The sequence below is a fragment of the Felis catus genome, chromosome B4 (assembly GCF_018350175.1).
Source record: "Felis catus isolate Fca126 chromosome B4, F.catus_Fca126_mat1.0, whole genome shotgun sequence".
NCBI classification, from domain to species: Eukaryota; Metazoa; Chordata; class Mammalia; order Carnivora; family Felidae; genus Felis; species Felis catus.
Window position 1 is genome coordinate 122,784,468 of NC_058374.1, and position 19,119 is coordinate 122,803,586.

The 19,119-nt window shown below is 40.9% G+C and overlaps 1 long non-coding RNA gene across 1 annotated transcript; it reads left to right on the forward strand.

Moving 5' to 3' along the window:
- The first annotated feature begins 676 nt into the window (after positions 1-676).
- Positions 677-2,723, forward strand: LOC123386708. Its single transcript, XR_006601017.1, has 2 exons — positions 677-968; positions 2,500-2,723. It is a non-coding gene; the product is annotated as an uncharacterized LOC123386708 (long non-coding RNA).
- The last annotated feature ends 16,396 nt before the right edge of the window (positions 2,724-19,119 follow it).

The window sequence follows — 19,119 nt, forward strand, 5'->3', positions numbered from 1 at the left end:
GACTAAGGAAAGGGTATGGTGGGGCATCGGAAACAAAGGGCCTGTATGGCACTATATTTCAAAAATTTAAATGCTCATACCCTTCCATGCAATATTTCCAATTCTATAAGTTTATGCACTTGATAAATGCATACAACTGCACAAATACATACACATATACACACAATATTCACTGCCTAATTATTTGTAGTAGCAAAATTTTGGACACAGTTTCAATGTCTATCAATGTAAGAGACTGATTAAACAAATTATTGCCAACCATATATTGGAATCCTGTGTGGCTGCTAAATAAATAAGAAGGTTCTATCTGTACGGATACAGAAAGATCATCAATGTGTATTATTAATATAGAAAAGCAATATTAATAATGGCTTGAATAATATGCTACCATATGTGTAAAAATGTGTGTATGTATGTGTGTATGTGTGTGTGTGTGTGTGTGTGTGTGTGTGTGTGTATATATATATATATATATATATATATATATATATATATATAATATCACTGGAAGGATGTAGAAGAAACTGCACACAGTAATTCCCCTAACATGGAAATTGAGAAGAATGAGAGATAAGCTAGACAAGGTGAAAGAGAAAAACATTATTTTTACTATAGTATGTTGTATTGTGTAATTTTTTTAATATGCTCAAGTAGGACCTATTTTAAGAAATTAAAATGTTAAGTGAATTGGGGTAGTTGTGTATGTATGTGTGTATGTGTAGATTGTAGTTAATGAAACAAAATAGAAACTTCCTTCCTATTTCCATTCCCACCTTCTAATCTTAAGGGAATTGAATATGAAAGGATTCCAGCAATTTTCTTGAACTCTTAGATGTCCTAATGCTGAGATTATTCTGCTCCCAGCCAATCATGAGAATGACCTCCTTCATACTTCTTCTGCTGTTGCACTGTTCTCAGGTCTCTGCTTTCCTGTGAACCAAAGAAACGACGGCTGATAACTTTTTAAGGTAAACACAAACAACAAATAAGTTCTGGCACAAGCTGGACTAGATATTCTTGATAAGACATTGCCAGCAGAAATGTTCTCATCCTTGAGGAAAGTCCCTCGAGTGGTCCTGACACTCCGGGGCAGGGAAATCACTCCTTAGGGGTGCCCAGAATGTCTCAACACTTGGCTAGGCAGTGGCATGTCACAGAAGTGGCTAATACAGATCTTCATTTTGAGGAACTGGTGCTTTCTCTGAAGCGCTGCGGCTGGAGGAACTAATTTTCCCTAACAAAACTGGTGACCTATTGCTGTTTCTTCTGCTTTCTCAGCCTCTCCATGGAAGAGAGGATTAATCAGCTAATTGCTCAGTTTAATCAGTCCAGACAGTCACATTTAACATTGACTTCCCAGATTAGATGGTTTAATCTTTGGCAGGGAGATGGGGAAGAGGTACAGAATTCCCATTTTTCTTAGTCGGCACCACTGAAGAATAATAAAGATCTTAATTTCACATCTGGATCATTGCTACAGCAAACCTTAAATGCTCTTTCTGTCTCCAATGTTGCCATTTTAAAAATTATCTTCCAAGATGTGACCATTGTAATCTTTCTAGAATGTGGGTATAACTCTGATGATCCATTTCTTGAAACCCTTCAGTGGAAGCCTATTTTCCTATAGAGTAAAATACATTCCACTAAGCAGGGTACTCACAGTCTCTCATGGTCCAGCCCATGCCAACTTCTATAGCTGTATCACTTACCAGTTCCCACCCTTTTGTATTTTCAGCAGTGACAATGGATCCCTATATGCTGCTCATGTTCTGCCATATTTCAAAGCACAGAGACACTGTCCCTGGTCCTTTAGGTTCTCATGGACCCATTAGAATCCTTCTGTCTCATAGTACTTATAACACTGTATTGTAATTCCATGTTTGTCTATATCCTTTATTAGATGGCAAGCTTTTCTAGATAAAGGCAGTCTCTTATTTTTATATTCCCATGTAGTAGGTAATCACTAAAAGTTACTTACATAGACTAACTTCCCTCTCTACCCTATTTCCATCAAGTGCCTGTGCTTGAATGCCTTAAGCTTGTGTCCTTTGTAGACATCTCATTCTATTTTCATGATGGATAAGAATAGTGTTACAGGTTGGGTTCCTCAAGAAAAATATTCTGAAATGGAGATTTGCATGCAGGAAGTTTTGGTGGAGGTTTCTCAGGATCTGCACCTGTGGAGGAAGTGAAAGCAGCAGATTGGGAAGAGAGAGAAGCTGTGCTGTGGCACAGCAGCAGGAAGGCCTTAGTTGACCTCAGAGAGTTCTGAAGCTGGGGCAGCCCTTCAGAATTGGCCCAGGTCAGGGGAAGGAGGCCGAGCTTTCATGTCTCTACGTCAACCAGATGTTGGATGCAGGCTGCTCCTGGAGAGAGCCATGACCTTAGGCAAGGTGTCTCTTTTCAGCCAAGGGCAATTACAGTAGGGACCTGAGAACTGAGAGCCATTGGTGAGCAACATACGCAGCACTTGAGTGAATACGCCTTTCTTTCCTGCAGGGAAATCTGGGCAGTGCAGATCCTGCATCAACTCTGTATCAACTGCAAATGTGGACTCTGGAGTTAGAATACCCGTGTTCAAGTGTGAGCTCCACCATTTGTTTAGTGTTCCAGTTATCTGTCACTATGTGACAGACTTAAAACATAATAATGTGTTGGCTTAAAACATAATGGCTTAAAAACAATCATCATTTATTTATGGCATAAATCTGCAATTTGGGTAAGGTTCAGTGGCTCATCTCTCTTTTGCACGGTATCGGCTGGGGGTGGCACATTTAAGGTTGGAAGACCTACTTCCAAGATGGCTCACTTACATGGCTGACAATTTCAACAGAGACCTCTCCATATGAGAGCTTGGGCTGTCTTGTAGCTTGGTGGTTGAATTCCAAGGATGAGTAGTTCAAGATAACTGGGCAAAAGCTGTATTATCTTTTACGACCTAGCCTCAGAAGGCACAGAGTATCACGTTTTGATAGAGGAGTACCATCCCCTTCTCCCAGAACCCCAAATCTCATCTCGTTATGGCATCAAGTACAGTCATTTGAGTATTTATTCTGATGACTTGTGACTAGAGAGGCAAATTATCTGCTCTTCTCATAGCCAACATATAATTTGGGATAGTCATTAAATAACCTGACACACGTTGTCTTTCAGAGAGAGGGAAAATAAACACACAACGGTTTGGGGCTATAATAATTTTGGAATCCAGCCAAACACATATGTTAGTCCTTGATTAGGGCTCATCCTACTCTCTAGAATGGTTCTCCACAGCTCTTGGTTCTCTACCTTCTAACTCTTGGTTCCATCTTCTGAATTATCCTTTATTATGCATAAACAGTAGACTGTGTTTGCAGCTGAGTAATTTTCTTAGTCCATACCCCAGTCCAAAAGTCTTTTAATTTTATATAGTCTTTGTCCCTTTCAACCTAAATTGGTAGTGCTTCCACCAGAAAAATTATTTTAAAAACACTGTGGGTTTTCTATGCATCATATTGATCTTTACCCATTAGACAAAAGTTAAACCCACAAACCTATTTCAGACCTTTAAATATTTGGCCCCCTGTGAGTCGACTGGATGACATTGCCTTTAAGATTCTTGGAAACCCTATTATTTAATGGAGATCATTGGTGATCTATGCCCCTCATATTCTTAGAAGTCCTTTTATCAAGGTCTCTGAGGCACCAGGTTAAATTTTTCTGAAGCCCTAACAAAAGGATTTATAGTCACACCCTGTATTTAATCATCTTTCCCTTGAAGCCATTTATAGATTTGAAAATCTTGGAAAGGCTAGGAATGAGACAGTTTTATTTTCAAACCCTGCAAATCCTGGCTTATTTGTACACAATAGTTTGTTCTTTAGCTAATTTGTCTCCTCTCACATTTTATCATAGATAGCGAGAAGAAGCAAGGTGGCTTTTTCCAATATTTTTGGAAATCCCTTTAGCTAAGTCATCAAATTCACTAGGTACATTTCCTATTGGCCATGTTACTCTAGGTGACTGACTTGTCAAATTTTCTGCCACTACACAGTATGGATACCCTTTCCTCTAGCTTCAAAATAACATTGAATTCACTTTTCTTTTTATACCTTCTTAAGGCCTTTTGGCTTTCACTCTCTTCAAGACCCTTTAGATTTCTGCCCACTGTTCAATCCCAAAGCTGGTATGGTGTATTTTACTTTTTCCTCCCGTTCCCAGTACCAAATGTTATCAATTGCTCCATGATATACCATTCCAAACTTACAGATTAGAGTAAAAGCAATAATTTATTTAGTTCATGAATCTTCAACCTGCACAGCACTCAGCAGGAACATTTCATCTCTGATCCTCGCAGCTGGGGTGGTCCATCTATTGTTGGATGATGCACTTCCAAGATGGCTTATTCCCATGACTGATAATTTGGTGCTAACTGCCAATTTCTCTCCATGTGGGTTTTATCACAAGAAGACCTTGGGCTTCTCACAGCATAGTGTCTAGGTTACAAAGGCCAAGTGTCCCAAGAGAACCAGATGGAAGCTGTATCACTGTTTATGAACTTGTCTCAAAAGACACATTGTGCCATCATGCCATAGTCATAATTTTGCCCAGAGTTAAAGGTAAGAAATATGGACCCCACCTCTTGATGAAAGGATGTCAAAGTCTCATTGTATGAACAGCATGTGCAGTGGGAGACGTTGTTATGACCATATTTGAAAAATATGCATACCACAGGCATATTATGTAACTTCTCTGTGCCTTAGTATATTCTAAAATTGTAGTACCTGCAGTTGTTCTGACTAGCACAGAGTGGAGAGAACTTGCCTTCTCCTTTTATCCTTCATATCAGGGTTCTACAAACTATAGCCCAGGGTCAAATCTGGCCCACTGCCTGTTTTTGTTGATAAACTTTTATTGGAACACAGTCACACTCACTCATTTATGTATTAACTATGGCTTATTTCACATTATAATGGCAGAGTCTAGCAGTTGCAACAGACACTGTATGGTCTGCAAAGACTAAAATATTTACCATTTTAGAGAAAAAGTTTTCCAATGCCTCCTTTACAGAAAATGGGAACTGAGAGTCACCAGAGAGATAATCTTGAGCACACTCTGTTCTGTGGATGAGGTTGTTGAGACTAACAGAGGATTAAGTGACTAGTTAGAAATAAAGGAACGCTTATATTTTGCTATTTACTGTATACCTTGTTAATGTGCTTATAAATATTTTGCAAACATTCTCTCATCTAACAGGAAGGTCTTACTTTCATTCTCAATTTATACCTAAGGAAAGTGAGACCCAGGTTAAGTAATTTGTCTGATTATACATGGGCAGAGCTGGAATTCCAACCCAGGTCCTCCTGACTTCAGAACCTGTGCTCTTAACTACTGAAGCACCCTTTCTGAGAGTGCAGCTTGCATTCTACTTGCCTCAGAACCCCCCAGTCTGAGACCCATTGCACCCAGTATAGCACACATATGCTATACTCAAGATTCTCAATCCTGACTTTACTTTGGAATTATCTGAGGAAGTAGTTAAATATACATATGCCTGCTAAAAATATAAACCTGATCTTACTCCATTTGGGTTGGCATAACGAAATACCACAGACTAGGTGGCCTAAAAACAACAGGAATTTATTCTTCACAGTCCTGGAGGCTGGAAGTCCAACCACAAGGTCCTGGCATAGTTGGGTGAGGGACCTCTTACCAGGCTGCAGACTTCTCATTGTGTCCTCACATGGTGGAAGAGGCAGGAGATCTCTCTCAGATGTCTTTCATAAGGGCACTAATCCCATTTACAAGGGTGCCACCCTCATGACCTAATTACTTCCTAAAGGCCTCTCTTCCTAATACTATCACCTGAGGTGTTAGGATCTCAATGTATAAATTCTGAGGGGAAACAAACATTCAGGTCATAGCTGACCTACAGATTGAGTAAATCTATAGTAGCATTTCTATTTTTAACAAATTTCTTTGGTGATTCTAATGCTCAGTTAGGGTTGAGAACCATTATTCTATACCCACTAGAACAAGATACTCCTAACTCTTATTTAGGAGTTAAATGGACAGGTGTTTTCATTGTTGTTGTTGTTGTTGTTGTTCAATTCACATCTTTCCATCATCACCTCCCCCTTATGCTATCCTTACCATTGTGGCCACAAAGAGACCACAAGAAAGGCAGTTTATGAGAGCTGTACCAAACTCTGGAGGGCTTTAATGCAATGACAAGAAGGAAGGCACATCTTTTTCCAACTGACCTGACTCTTCCTCCCAAGGCAAGTTCTCCTCTGAGGCATGGGTGATGGCCACCCAAATCCTCACTCTGGAGCTGCAGAGAATTAGACTAAGAAAGGAAAAGTGAGAAAACTTAGAAGAGGAAAAAGTGGCAGTTTCTATGAGCTGGGGAGCAGCTTCTGGCCCAGCACTATGATGTGGGGCTTTTTGCATTCAGTTTTCTTCTGCCTTCAATCTTAAGCATATTTTCAGAGGATCTAAAAATGAAATAGAAATGCAAACGGCACCTCTAACCAGTAAAAGTCAAAGAAACTTGCAACTTTTTAAGTCACTATTACACTCGTGAGCTCATTTAAACCTTGGAACTTTGAAATAGTACAACAATTATATTTCCATTTTACATATGGAAGTTTGATTTTATTTATAGGAGATGTGATTTCTACATGTATCACAGAAGTTTGGTAAGCTGCACCATTGGGAGGGTAGGAATTTAATCCCTGCTCGTCAGGCACAAGACTGGCAAGAGAGAAGCTTTCTAATTAAGATTCTCACATTCATAAATAATTTAAAGCATTACTATTATCCTAGGAAGTGGCTTCTGAAAAATTATACATTCTTTTGATGTGGGAAGAGATGTTTTCTTTCCCTTTTTGCTCACTTAACCTGTTACAAAACTTCATAGTGTTTTGCAAAATTTGACAGTCCTTTGGATTTTTAAAAAAGTTATTTTGTAAACTAAATGTTAAATGAGGCCTCCAACTCCCATAACTATGCATGTTGCCATGGAGTGATAAACTATCCTGGTTTGTCCAGGACTGAGGGTCTCCTGGGGCATGGGACTATGACTGCTAAACTAGGAAAGTCCTAGGCAAACTTGGATGAGTTGGGACAAGTCAGCATACTGACTGCCTCAACTTGGGTACAGAACATAGCTATTTCATGGACCTCCCAAAAAAACACATCTATTCACCAATGTTTCATGACTAACATTTCTCATCTCTTTCCTCTTTCCTCATCCTTACCTTTTTAAGGAAAAGATACATTTCTCTCCTCTTGTGGAGAGAGGTTCTGCCCCCTTCCTAAAGCCTTGGCACCAACCATTTCATGACCCCATGGCCTCAACTTCCAGTCTAAGTAAGCTTATCATAACATTCCTTGAAGCAAACACTGTGCTCTCTCCTTCAGTGGAATGCTGGCAGACACAGTTTTCATCTTGTTTCATTACTGATTTTTATACTCCACCTTGTTCCAGATGGATAGTTTTGTGATGGGTCTTTCCAATCTGTGGTAATCTTTCCCCATTCATCATATGAACCCCAATATACTTTCTACATAGTGTCATATGTAAGGACATGACTAGCTCTGTAGCCTAAGACAAGTCACTTGACTCCTCTGAGTAGATGCCTCATCTAAGAAAGGGAACAAAACAAATTGATTTTGAAGATTCCTTTATGCCCTGAAATTCATTGTATTATTATTCACTGAGTCTAATGCAACTGGTCAAGGAAATCTTTTGTATGTCGCCTGGAAAACTTACAACATCCTCTAAACATGTAACGATATAGAACAGGGAAATGTCAACAGAGTTGATCCTCAAATCTTTCATAGACATAAATGGCTATTTATATCCCCATCATTCTCAGAAGTCCGTGCTCTCTGCTCTACAACCCAATGGGGCAGTGCTATTTGAAGAGTTGTTTTTAAATCAACTACTTAGAAACAAAAAGATGCATCCTTTCACCCACCTCCTAATTTTGAAAGCATTGTAAGTATTTTATGTGGGTTGCAGAAAATTTAGAAAATATACAAAATCACAGAGGGTGACAAAAACCACCAATAATCCCTTCATGTAGATGTAACCGCTGTTAAAACTTTGGTGTATTTATTAAAAATAAGTAAATGAAATAAACATTGTTCTATGTTGTTTTATAGTCAGCTTTATTCCCTTAGCAACAGATGACACTTTCTCATTTCATCGTGAAATGTCTGGTGGCTCATTGTATTCCATTTTATGGGAAGCTATACTTGATTTAATTAAGTTTCTGGGTGGATATTGAGGGGTTCCCCTCCAATGTGTTATAAACAAACATCTAATGTATTATTTTCCCACCAGGTATTCTTAATGGTGAATTTCTAGATCACAAGTTATACACATTTCTGGGGTTTTAATATGGACTGTCAAATTGTCTTCCAAAAAGTATTCTGAATTTATACTTTCCCTAGCAGGACATAAGAGTGGTGGCTCTTCTTTGCAGCTTTGTTAACAATTAGTCGTGACCAATGATCACGTTGGCCAAGGACTTTGGGCAAAGTCCAGTGTGACAGCCAAACTCTGATATTGCTCTTTGATATTAGTGTGTTTATAAAACATCCAAAAATAGAACAGGAAAGCAAACAGCAACATTGATAATTTGGGGTCAGAGTCATCCACTGAGTATTGGAGCATGTAAACATACATCAGGGACTCTTCACCTGGTGTCTATGAACCTTACCCCAGACTTTTTTAAGTGTGTGCTCCAACTGTACAAACCTATCAAAAATAGAGGCTGTGGCTGCTACGAGGAAATCTGAGAATATATAAAGTGTTTATGAAAAAAAGGAGAAATGAAGGGAATGTTCCCGTAGTGAGTACACTTGTTGTATGGATCAACTGATTTCATCTTCAAAGTATAGTGTGGGTATTTCTTATACCCATTTTATCAATGAGAAAAATCAGAACTCAGAGTCTGAAACTTCTCCCATGGTCATGCAGCTAATTAAGAACAGATATGGGACCCTAAAGCAGTGCTGTTTCTGTTGTAACACAAAGATCTTCCTAGAAAGGAAGAATAAGGCTAGGATCAAACATGAAGTATGAAGATAATGTTAGGTTAAAGGCATAGTGACTAGCGCACATAGGACTTGAATGCATTTGTGCTGAGGAATCGAATGAATGACCAATATTTCCTTCTTATCCTTGGCTTCAAGTGTTCCTAAGCAATGACAAAGGGGTTGGGAGGCTTTCTCTTCCACAGAATTTTTTGGTCTCAGACTTCACCCTTTAATTATGGTCCATATTTTCTTCACTCCAAGTTAGTCTAAAACAGCTGACAATAGCTTTGTGTGCCATGACTGGGTGGAAGAGGCATGTGGGAAATGTTTTAGGCTGACTGATAAGAACCTTCTTTTTTGTTTTTTGGTAGGTAGCATACTGGCAATTTCATGCAGTTCAACTTAATAGTTCAAATCTGCAATGTTGATGTTTCTTTTTATTCTAAGTGTTTATGAGAGAAACAGGCCCACTTCGTCTTCCTTTTCAAGACCTTGGGGACACCCTTTCCATCTTCCATAGAGGAGAAGCAAGACAAGTTTGCTTGCTCTTGGTGTAATAGTACTTAAGATGGCCCACCATTCTGGTGTTGGCTGCTTTGGTCAAGAGTTGGTGAGAGGCTTTGATGGGGGAGTGGAGATAGATCCAGTTGAGACCCACCAGGTCAGCAGCAGCATGGCCCAAGCACAGGGATAGGATAAGGACCAGGCTCTAACTCCTGTGATCGGGGGAGAGTGGATAAGAATAAGGCAGAGGGAGAAGCAGGGAGAAAAAGGCAGAGTCTATGTATGACCTGAGGAATAATGTGGATATTTAGGTGAAGGAATAAGCCACAACCTTAGGAGTTAGACCTCAGGCCCAAAGTGGGAGTAGGCTTCACATGAGGGAAATTAGATGTGAGATCCAAGCAAATCAGGGCTCTTTCAGCATTTCCTATAGTCTGGGTCTGAGGGGAGTCATAGTGCATCAAAAGGCTTAGCTGTATACTGTGTTGAGGCCCAGAATAGGGGAGCAGCCAGGCTGATGTAAGGATTTAGGCATTCTGCATTCACAAGTTATAAAGGTTTGCCTTAATTCATTCACCTAGTAAATAGTTATTCAATTTATTTTCTGTTTTCAGCACTGTTCTAGTTGTTGAGAATAGAATGCTAAAAATACAAATTCTCTGTCTTCATGGATCTTCTGTTTTAATGGAGAAGAGGTATAGTCAACAAGGGAAAATATAAATAAAATAAAATGATGATGGTGTTATGAAGTAAATACCCACAGTGATGGAACAGAAGTAAATACCCCCAGTGATGGAACACCAGGAGGAGGGAGGCCTATTTTAAGTAGGGTTTTCCCAGGGCGATTGATTAGAGGCCACCCTTAAGAAGATCTGTGGGGGAACAGGCCAGGCAGAAGGGAAAGCAGGTACAAAAGTCCTTGGGTGGGAACAGGCTTCAGGTTCTAGGGTCAGGGAAATGAAGAGGCCAGTGAAGGAGAAGAGAAGCTAAGAGAAGAGGCTGGAGAGATGGATATGAGGTAGGCTAGATAGGAATTTGGGGGTCCCAGCTAGGAGTTTGGGCTTTATTCTAAAGCACAATGGAAGGACATTGGAGGGTTTTCAGTGGTGGAATGACATGATCAGAATTGCATTTGAAAAATTTCACCCTGGCTGCTCTCTGCAAATTGTAGAGGGGCATCAGAGTATCCAGGTAAGAGACTTCAGAGCCCTGTGGGGGAATCAAAGCCAGTCCTTGACCCCTTGTGAGAGCTCCCAGAAAAGGCATTTTGCAAAGGATTACACTGCTTTTTTACAAGTATCTAAAATTTATATTGAGATGGAATCATGGACAGAATCTATTAAAAGCTACTTGGCTTTCTTTTATGAAGATGTATGTAGAAACTAATGTTTGGAAAAGTGCCCAAAAAGTTCATGCATCTTTTAATTAAATTAAGTAATTATTCATTCATTCATTTTTGTCTTTCTCTGATATAACAAATATTTAGTAGTCTTTGCTCTGTGCCATCTGCCCAAGGAGTTCAATGGAGAATAAATAGATAAGCTCTCTTCCCTCCTGTGGCTTGTGGTCTACTCTAGGAAGTTTTCATGGCCTACTAAGTTCTTTACGAACTGAGCCACATGGAAGGATGGAGAAGAAAGAGTTCTCTCAGGAGTGGGAACTTGATATATATTGGTTGACAAACCAATGATGTTGAACAAATCCTTAAGCTTCTTTGGTACTATTTCTTCCTTCAAACAGAGGAGAAAAGCTGGTTAGGGGGGTCATAAATTCAAAGTGGCTTCTTTAAGTATTGAAATTCTATCATGGAGAAGTTGGATAGAAGATCAGGGTGGCATCACCTGAGTAACCTTAACATCACTAAAAGGACAATCAGACATTACTAGCCTCCTGAAAGGCACCATACAACATATGTCACACCCCCCGTGAATTCTTCTTGCCAAAAAATTGGGCAATCGTCCAAGTCTGGTCAAGCTTCTGATTCTACCCACCAGCTTTCAGGAAATAATGGGATTGAGGGGCATACCAAATCCTTCCCAGGGAGTGAGAATATAACCAGCCAAATTTAACATGGACAATTCTATGGACAAATGACCTGGTTTCTTTAACAAATAAATGGCACAAAATGGTGCCGGGTTTGGGGTAAGAGGGCACTATTAGATTAAAGGAAATTTATCTTAATAATATCATATTAATTTCATCAAGGATGAAAATGGTACTGGATTTTGCTACAGAAAAAAAAAGTCCTTAGTGTTTTTCACGCTGCAACATGAATGAACTTTGAAGAAATTGTGTTAAGTAAAATAAGCCAGACACAAAAGGACAAATATCATATGATTCCACTGAAACTAGGATCTAGAGGAGTCAAACTCATAAGGACAGAAAGTAGAGTGGTGGTTGTCACGGGTTGAGTGAAGGGAGAACGGAGAGTTACTGTTTAATGGGAACAGAGTTTCAGTTTGGGAATATGAGAAAAGTTCTAGGAATGGGTGGTGGTGATGGCTGCACAAGAATGTGAATGTTCCTAATACCGCTGAACTGTACGCTTAAAGATGGTTAAAATAGTAAATCTTGTGTCGTGTTTATTTTACCATCGCAACAAAAAAAGTCCTCAGGTGTTAGAGATAAATTCTGGATTAGTCACAGGTGAATAATACGACAGCTGGGATTTGCTTTAAAATAACCGGATAGAGCGGGATGCCTGGGTGGCTCAGTTGGTTAAGAGTCTGACTTCAGGGGCGCCTGGGTGGCTCAGTTGGCTAAGCGTCCGACTTCGGCTCAAGTCATGATCTCGCGGTCCGTGAGTTCAAGCCCCGCGTCGGTCTCTGTGCTGACAGCTCAGAGCCTGGAGCCTGTTTCAGATTCTGTGTCTCCCTCTCTCTCTCTGACCCTCCCCCATTCATGCTCTGTCTCTCTCTGTCTCCAAAGTAAAAAATAAACGTTAAAAAAAATTGAAAAAAAAAAAGAGTCTGAATTCAGCTCAGGTCATGATCTCACCATTCCTGAGTACAAGCCCCACATCGAGCTCTCTGCTGTCAGTGTGGAGCCTGCTTGGGAGTCTCTGTCCCCCTCTTTCTCTGCCTCTCTCTCTCTCTTTCAAAAATAAGTAAAACATTAAAAATAAATAAATAATCTCAGAAAACAAAACAAACGAAACCCTGGAGGACAGAGAGGAAGCAGAACTAGGAAACTGTATGTAATTGCTGAAGTTGAGAGACAGGTAATGGGGGGTCAGTCACACTGCACCTTTGCTTTTATGTGTGTTAATCACTTGATAATATAAAGTTTAAGGTTTGGTATGTTGAGTTTAATTTTCTGAGATGCTCTGAGCATTTAAACTCTTTTTAGAGGCCTCAAAAAAAAATTCCCTTCAGTCTCTTGGTGCCTGGAGCTGTCATAGTATGAAATTGAGCATGAAATAAGCCCAAGCTTGAGGAGGTCACTGAGGCTGCTTTATAATGAGAAATCCCCTCCTGTGTTATACTTGATACCCCTGCCGACCTTGTCAGATTGTAGGGGAGAATAAACGAAATTGTATATATCAGCGTGGCTTATTGCTGCCTCCAACTTAGAATCATTAGGGAGCTTTTTAAAATACTAATGCTCAGCCCCCACCCCAAACCAATTGAGCTAGAGTCTCTGAGGGTGGGCACCAGGGAGCAGTAGTTTTAAAAAGCTCCCTCTGTGATTCTCATGTGCATTCAAGGTTAGGAACCACCATGAACCACCCTGTACCTAGCTGGTGCTCACAAAATGCTGATTGAAAATGAATCTGGAACTACTTACCTAGTATGCTCTGTTTCAGTCATTTGATAAAGCCTTTTATGGAAAAGAATTTATGTGCAACCTTTTTTCCCTCCCACCCAGGAGATCCAACTTCCAGAGGCTATGAACTTATTTCTTGAGCCTTTACTAGAGCAGGCACACTTATGCCCAAGAGAGTATCGTGGTGGCTGTTAGCAAGAGGCTGGAAAGATAAGAACAGTTTCAAAAAATGTTTTTGGGGCATCACAAAAACCCCATTGTAACACAACACTCTTTGGAATAACATTAAAGAAAAGTGAATTATGCCCGTTTATCAAAGGGAAAATGAAAGCCCCTTGGACACGAATTTTATTTTGAAGCTGAAGCCTTTAATCAAATTGACAATAAAAGATATGGTCCTTCTATGAACTGAGGAATGATAAGCAGCCATTTGCAATCTCAATATGTGGCTGCTGGAATTTAACTCTATGTTTCACCTCTGATGTGTTGAGAATGGACAGATTTTCCCAACGGAGAGAGAAATGAGTCCTTACTCAGTTAACTGCACGAGCACAGAGTGTAAACAACTCCACATATCTTCCCTCCCTCACCTCTGCACCTTGGAATTTGGAGAGAATATTCACAGGGCAGTCACTTCAAACAAACTGACCCAAAAAATGCTCTAAACTTTCATTGCAAATAACTCTTCCGTGAAGTGACAGAGCAAGTGATCCTAAACCTGAAGTGTGTGTGTGCTGTGGGGGAGGGGCATCTTCTTCTTTTTTCAGAGCCAACCAGAGTTAAGCAGTAGAGGAGCAGTGTTGTTAGATTTAATAAATATAAAGTGCAGAAAGCCCGGTTAAATTTGAATTTGAAACTTTGTAAGTTTATTTATTTATCTTGAAGCAGGCAGGCGTGAGTGGAGAGGGGCAGAGACAGAGGGGGGAGAGAGATTCCCAAGCAGGTCCCACACTGTCAGCATGGAGCCAGACACAGGGCTCGAACCCACAAACTGTGAGCTGAACCCATGACCTGAGCTGAGACCAAGAGTTGGACGCTTAACCAAGTGAGCAACCCAGGTGCCCCAAATTTGAATTTCAGATAAATATTTGCAAATATTGCTCAGAATATACTAACACTAAACAACATTCAGGTTTTATTTGAAATGCAACTTAAACTGGGCATCCTATATTTTATCTGGCAACCCTACAGGGAAGAAAAGCGAAGTCTTTTCAGATGTGAAGTCTAAACATCTTGCTCCAAGATGCCCAGGATATGTAGTCAGTAAATGTCCAAGAATATGGGCCAGAAAGGTGATATTGACAGCCAGTATAAGGAAGTCAGTGTATCAGTTATCAAATGCTACATAACCTATCACTCCAAAGTCATGTGGTTCAAAATAATAATCATACATTGTTAGTGCTTTTGCAAGTTGGCTGTGGTTTTTTCATCTGGAATGGACTTGGGTGAGCAAATCTGCCTGTAAATGTAATCTTTGGTTAGATAGGGATAACTCCATTCAGGCTATTGCAGATTGGAAGGCTCTCACATATCTCTTATCCTCTTCTAGGAACCAGTGATAACAAAGTGTAAACAGAAATATGTGAGCCCTTTTTAAAAAAATTTTCTTAAAATGTTTATCTTTTTGAGAGAGAGACAGAGTGTGAGCAGGGGAGGGGCAGAGAGAGAGGAAGACACAGAATCTGAGGCAGGTTCCAGGCTCTGAGCTGTCAGCACAGAGCCCCGTGCAGGGCTTGAACTCGTGAATCAAGAGATCATGACCTTAGCTGAAGTCAGACACTTAACCGACTGAGTCACCTTGGCGAGAAATATGTGAGCCCTTTTAAGGCCTAAGCTTCGAACTGGCTCATTGTTATTTCTGCCCACATGCCACGGGCCAAAGCAAATCATGTGGCCAGACTCAAAAATCAAAAGGTAGGGAAGCCCACTGCCCCCATGAAGAGGCCATGAAAGGCTGTGAATGTAGGAGTGAAGACCTGGGACTGGTGATTCAATCGACTACAGGCAGGCGTGGGGAAAGTGAGACTCAGGAGAAGGAAGTGAAGTCCCTGGTAGCTTCGGAGCTAAAGAAGACTCAGACACAGGAGGAGGTGGAAGCAGGAGGTCAGTTACTGTGAAACAGGGCTTCAAGGGTCAAAGGGACCCAGATATAAGGCCTATTTATTCCAATATATCCATGTTTGCCTAGAAAAGTCCTCATGAACTGAGGTGAGACTGAGTGTGAAGGTGGGGTTTTAATGGTCTCAGTTGTGGAAATTTGAGGCTGAACATAAGGTTTGATGTTCTCTTAAATGTTATCCACAACTCACATGTACTCCTTGCTGTCTTGCATTAATTACTCCTTTGGCTGAAGGGACAACACATTAAGACCATTAGAAAAACAACAACTAATTTGCATCAATCAGTGTTGTAATCATTACTTTTCCCATTCCAGTAAGAGAAATCCAACTTAAACTAGCTGAAGCTATAAAGGGAAATTATTAACATAACTAAAAAGATGGGACACTAGCTTCAGGCAGGGCTGGATCCAGATGCTCAGATGATGTGAATAGGATTCTGTGTCTTTCCATCCCTAGGTTTTGTGCTGGCATCATGCTGAGGCAAGCTATTGCTTCATGATGCCACAATGGTTGCTGAAAACTCCAGATTTACTTTATCAACTTGGCAACCCAGGCAGAAAGAGCATTCCTCTTTTCATTTATTTCAGTGAAAATCCTGGAATTGAATTTTAGGCTTAATGTGGGTCAAATGTCCACCTCTGAACCAATCCCAATTGACCAGGATTCTGATTTACTAGACCTGGGTGTCCAAACCCGGATCATGAGGTTTGATCAGCCCCACCTAAACCACATGGACTGAATGGGAGAGGGAAAATGGAAGTATGATAAAAGGTGAGCAATGGGTGCTGGGTAGGCAACAAAGCTACAGATGTCTCCATCCAATGGCTCCCTGTTTTCCTTAGAGTAGAAGATCGTACAGCATCTGCTTTTCCTAACTCATTCCCTCATCTCCTACCACTCTCTCCATTCCCTTCTACTTTAGCTTTACTGGGTATCCTGCTCACACATAAGCATTCAAGGAGCACGTGGTCTTAAGGACTCTAGGCCACCTGTTTGGTCACTTTCTTACTGAGACCTATGCTAAACCCTTAATGTTAATAGCAGTCTGACCTTCTATATCACTTCCAATCTCTCTTACCCTGACTTACTCTTTTTTCCCTTTTTCATAGCACTTCTGATACTATATAACTTAAGTTTTTTTTATCATGTTTATCGTTTACTCACTATCTCCACTTTCACTCCTGCCTCTCTTTATACCTCCATAGAGTATCAGCTGCATGAGGACAAAAGTTCTTTGTATCATAGACTAAAATATCGCAAGTACCAATGGTAATAATTGATGCTCAATAAATATGTGTGGAATGAATGAATGGACCTAATATAGTTTCCAAGAGATGCTAAGTATCAGGTTAATTTGATAGGAGAGGAGGAATTTGTCATGGTTGCAAATCTGTGGCAATCCAACTGTATAACTCCCCAGTTATGTACCCATGACAGAAACATGGTTTTTTCATAAGGTCTTCCTCTTGAATCTGGACAAGGCCCACCAGGCAGGCTCTATCAATCAGTGGAGGGTGTCCAGATATTAATATTTTAGTCTTTCACACAAGTTGGAACTTGGGGTATCAGCGCAGGGGTGATACAAACTGAGACTGCCAGATGCTTGTCTGGTGGTGGTGGTGGCTGGGGGGTGGAGTTTGATGAAAGTGCTAGATGCCATCAAGGTGGAGGTGATGGGCATTGAAAGGGAGATAGAGCTATGTCTAAAGCAAGACTAGATCTTTATATATCATACCTCATCTTGGAGGGAACAATCTGAGTTACCTAGCTCAAAATCAAAGGGTGGATTATGTGCTCATGGCATGTATATACTCATGAGGCATCTAAATATATTTTTGTTTTTACCAGCTAGTCAATTCTCTTCCCTATTGACTAGGGCATCTCTCAAAGTCCCTGCCCTGTTGCCAATATCATGAAATCCTCCAGGTGTGGGCTTGGAGCTTTCACCCCATTTTCTTGAGCCATTACATGCTCAGGAAATTATCTTTCTCAGACAGGAGCAGCATTGACTGGGCTCTAGGGAGATCCAGTGCCTGCTGCCCAATTTCCGTTTGGTTTTCTTCCTTTTTTCCTCCCTCTCTCCCTCCCTCTCTCTATCTCTCTTTCTTTATTTCTTGAGAGAGAGAGAGAGACTCTCTCATGACTGTGAGATAATGACCTGAGCCAAAATCAAGAGTCAGATGCTTAACTGACTGAGCTACCCAGGTGCCCCTCCATTTGATTTTCTAAGGAGGAAATGTTTGTTACTCGCTAATACTTAGGTCGATGCTATTGAGGAATATAATAGAGAGATGGAGAATGAACTAGGATTCATAGTGAGTGGGAATGTGTGCCTCTTCTGGACAGAGCAAGCATTTGGAATAGAACACATTTGGAAGGCCCTATTTGAAAGGTTATTTCTTGGGGCTTTTCTGAGAGAGCTGCACTTTTTAACTTAGAAAACAATAAAAAAATATAGGCAGTTTGTGGTGAAAGCAGAACAATGGGTGGAACCCCAAATTAACACTTGGGGCTGTCTTAACTTGGGGATCTCAGGGACAGCACAGATCCTTAGGAATGTCTTTCTTTGCCAGTGACCTCATGTGTTTATTTAACTGTCCAGCTGAGGGCTCACCCTGACAGTTCAGCAACTAAGCAGAGTCTGCCCATTTAGGGTGACAATTCAGACCTAAGAAAGGGAGAGCTGTCCCACAGGGCTGCAGGAAGACTATTCAGGGACCTTCTGCTTTTCAGGATTTTTCTTTTTTTATCCTTTTCTTCTTTCTCTCATCGCAAGCTGCTGGTGATTGAGCTCTCGTCCTTGTATTCCGTGACTGTGCTCGAAAGGACTTGCAACTGTGCAAAAGTTGGCAACAGGCAGTTGCTGCCCTCCAGGGAAGGGCCAAGAGGCCTTGGGGTGGAGGTAAGGCGGGGAGGTGGGAAAGACACTGGAAAGAAGCAAAGGATGGCTTGTGTCAAGAGAGTGCTGCCCTGAATGGTTGGGGGAGGTAGGAAAATGTGACTGAAAAGGAAGAACTGCTTCTTTACTCAAAGGGGATTTCAGCAAAACATCTTCCAGAAGCTGCATTTGTTTCCCTCACAGAGGCGAACAGGAAAGGTGGAAAGGGACAGCCAGGTGAGGGCGATTTCTGCTTTTCATTTGATCACTCTCCACACTGTTCGGATAGGTTACCTCATGTAGGTGTTGCTTTTTAATGGAAATTTTAAGAAAAGACAAATTTAATGAGAACAAACTAAATCATACGGACTTTACCTACTCTATTTTCTAGGATGCAAGAAAAAGGGCTTCACTTTCTAGCTGTGTGGACTTTGGCAAATTGTTTAAGTTTTCTGTGGCCCATTACCTCATCTGGAAAATAGGATTAATGGCATCAATGAATGGCATCGTGGAGCGAGTGTGGGGATTCGATGACAAAAGGTGTGTAAAGTGCTAACAGCGGTCATCACAAGCGCTCCATCATGCCGGCTATCACTGGTATTGTCCAAATTCCGTTCTAACACAGAACTCAGCAATTTGGGCTTGTTTGTCCTAAAATCAGTGCCTCATGGTCATGGCAAGTGACCACAGCATCTGGAGCTGTGATGGATGATGATGGTGGTGGTGGCGGTAGTGGTGGATAGATAGTTCCTGAACATCCAGCCCATCAGAAGTGGGGAAAGGAGCAGATGTTTGAGACTGAAGCCATAGGAACGGGCAGAAGGC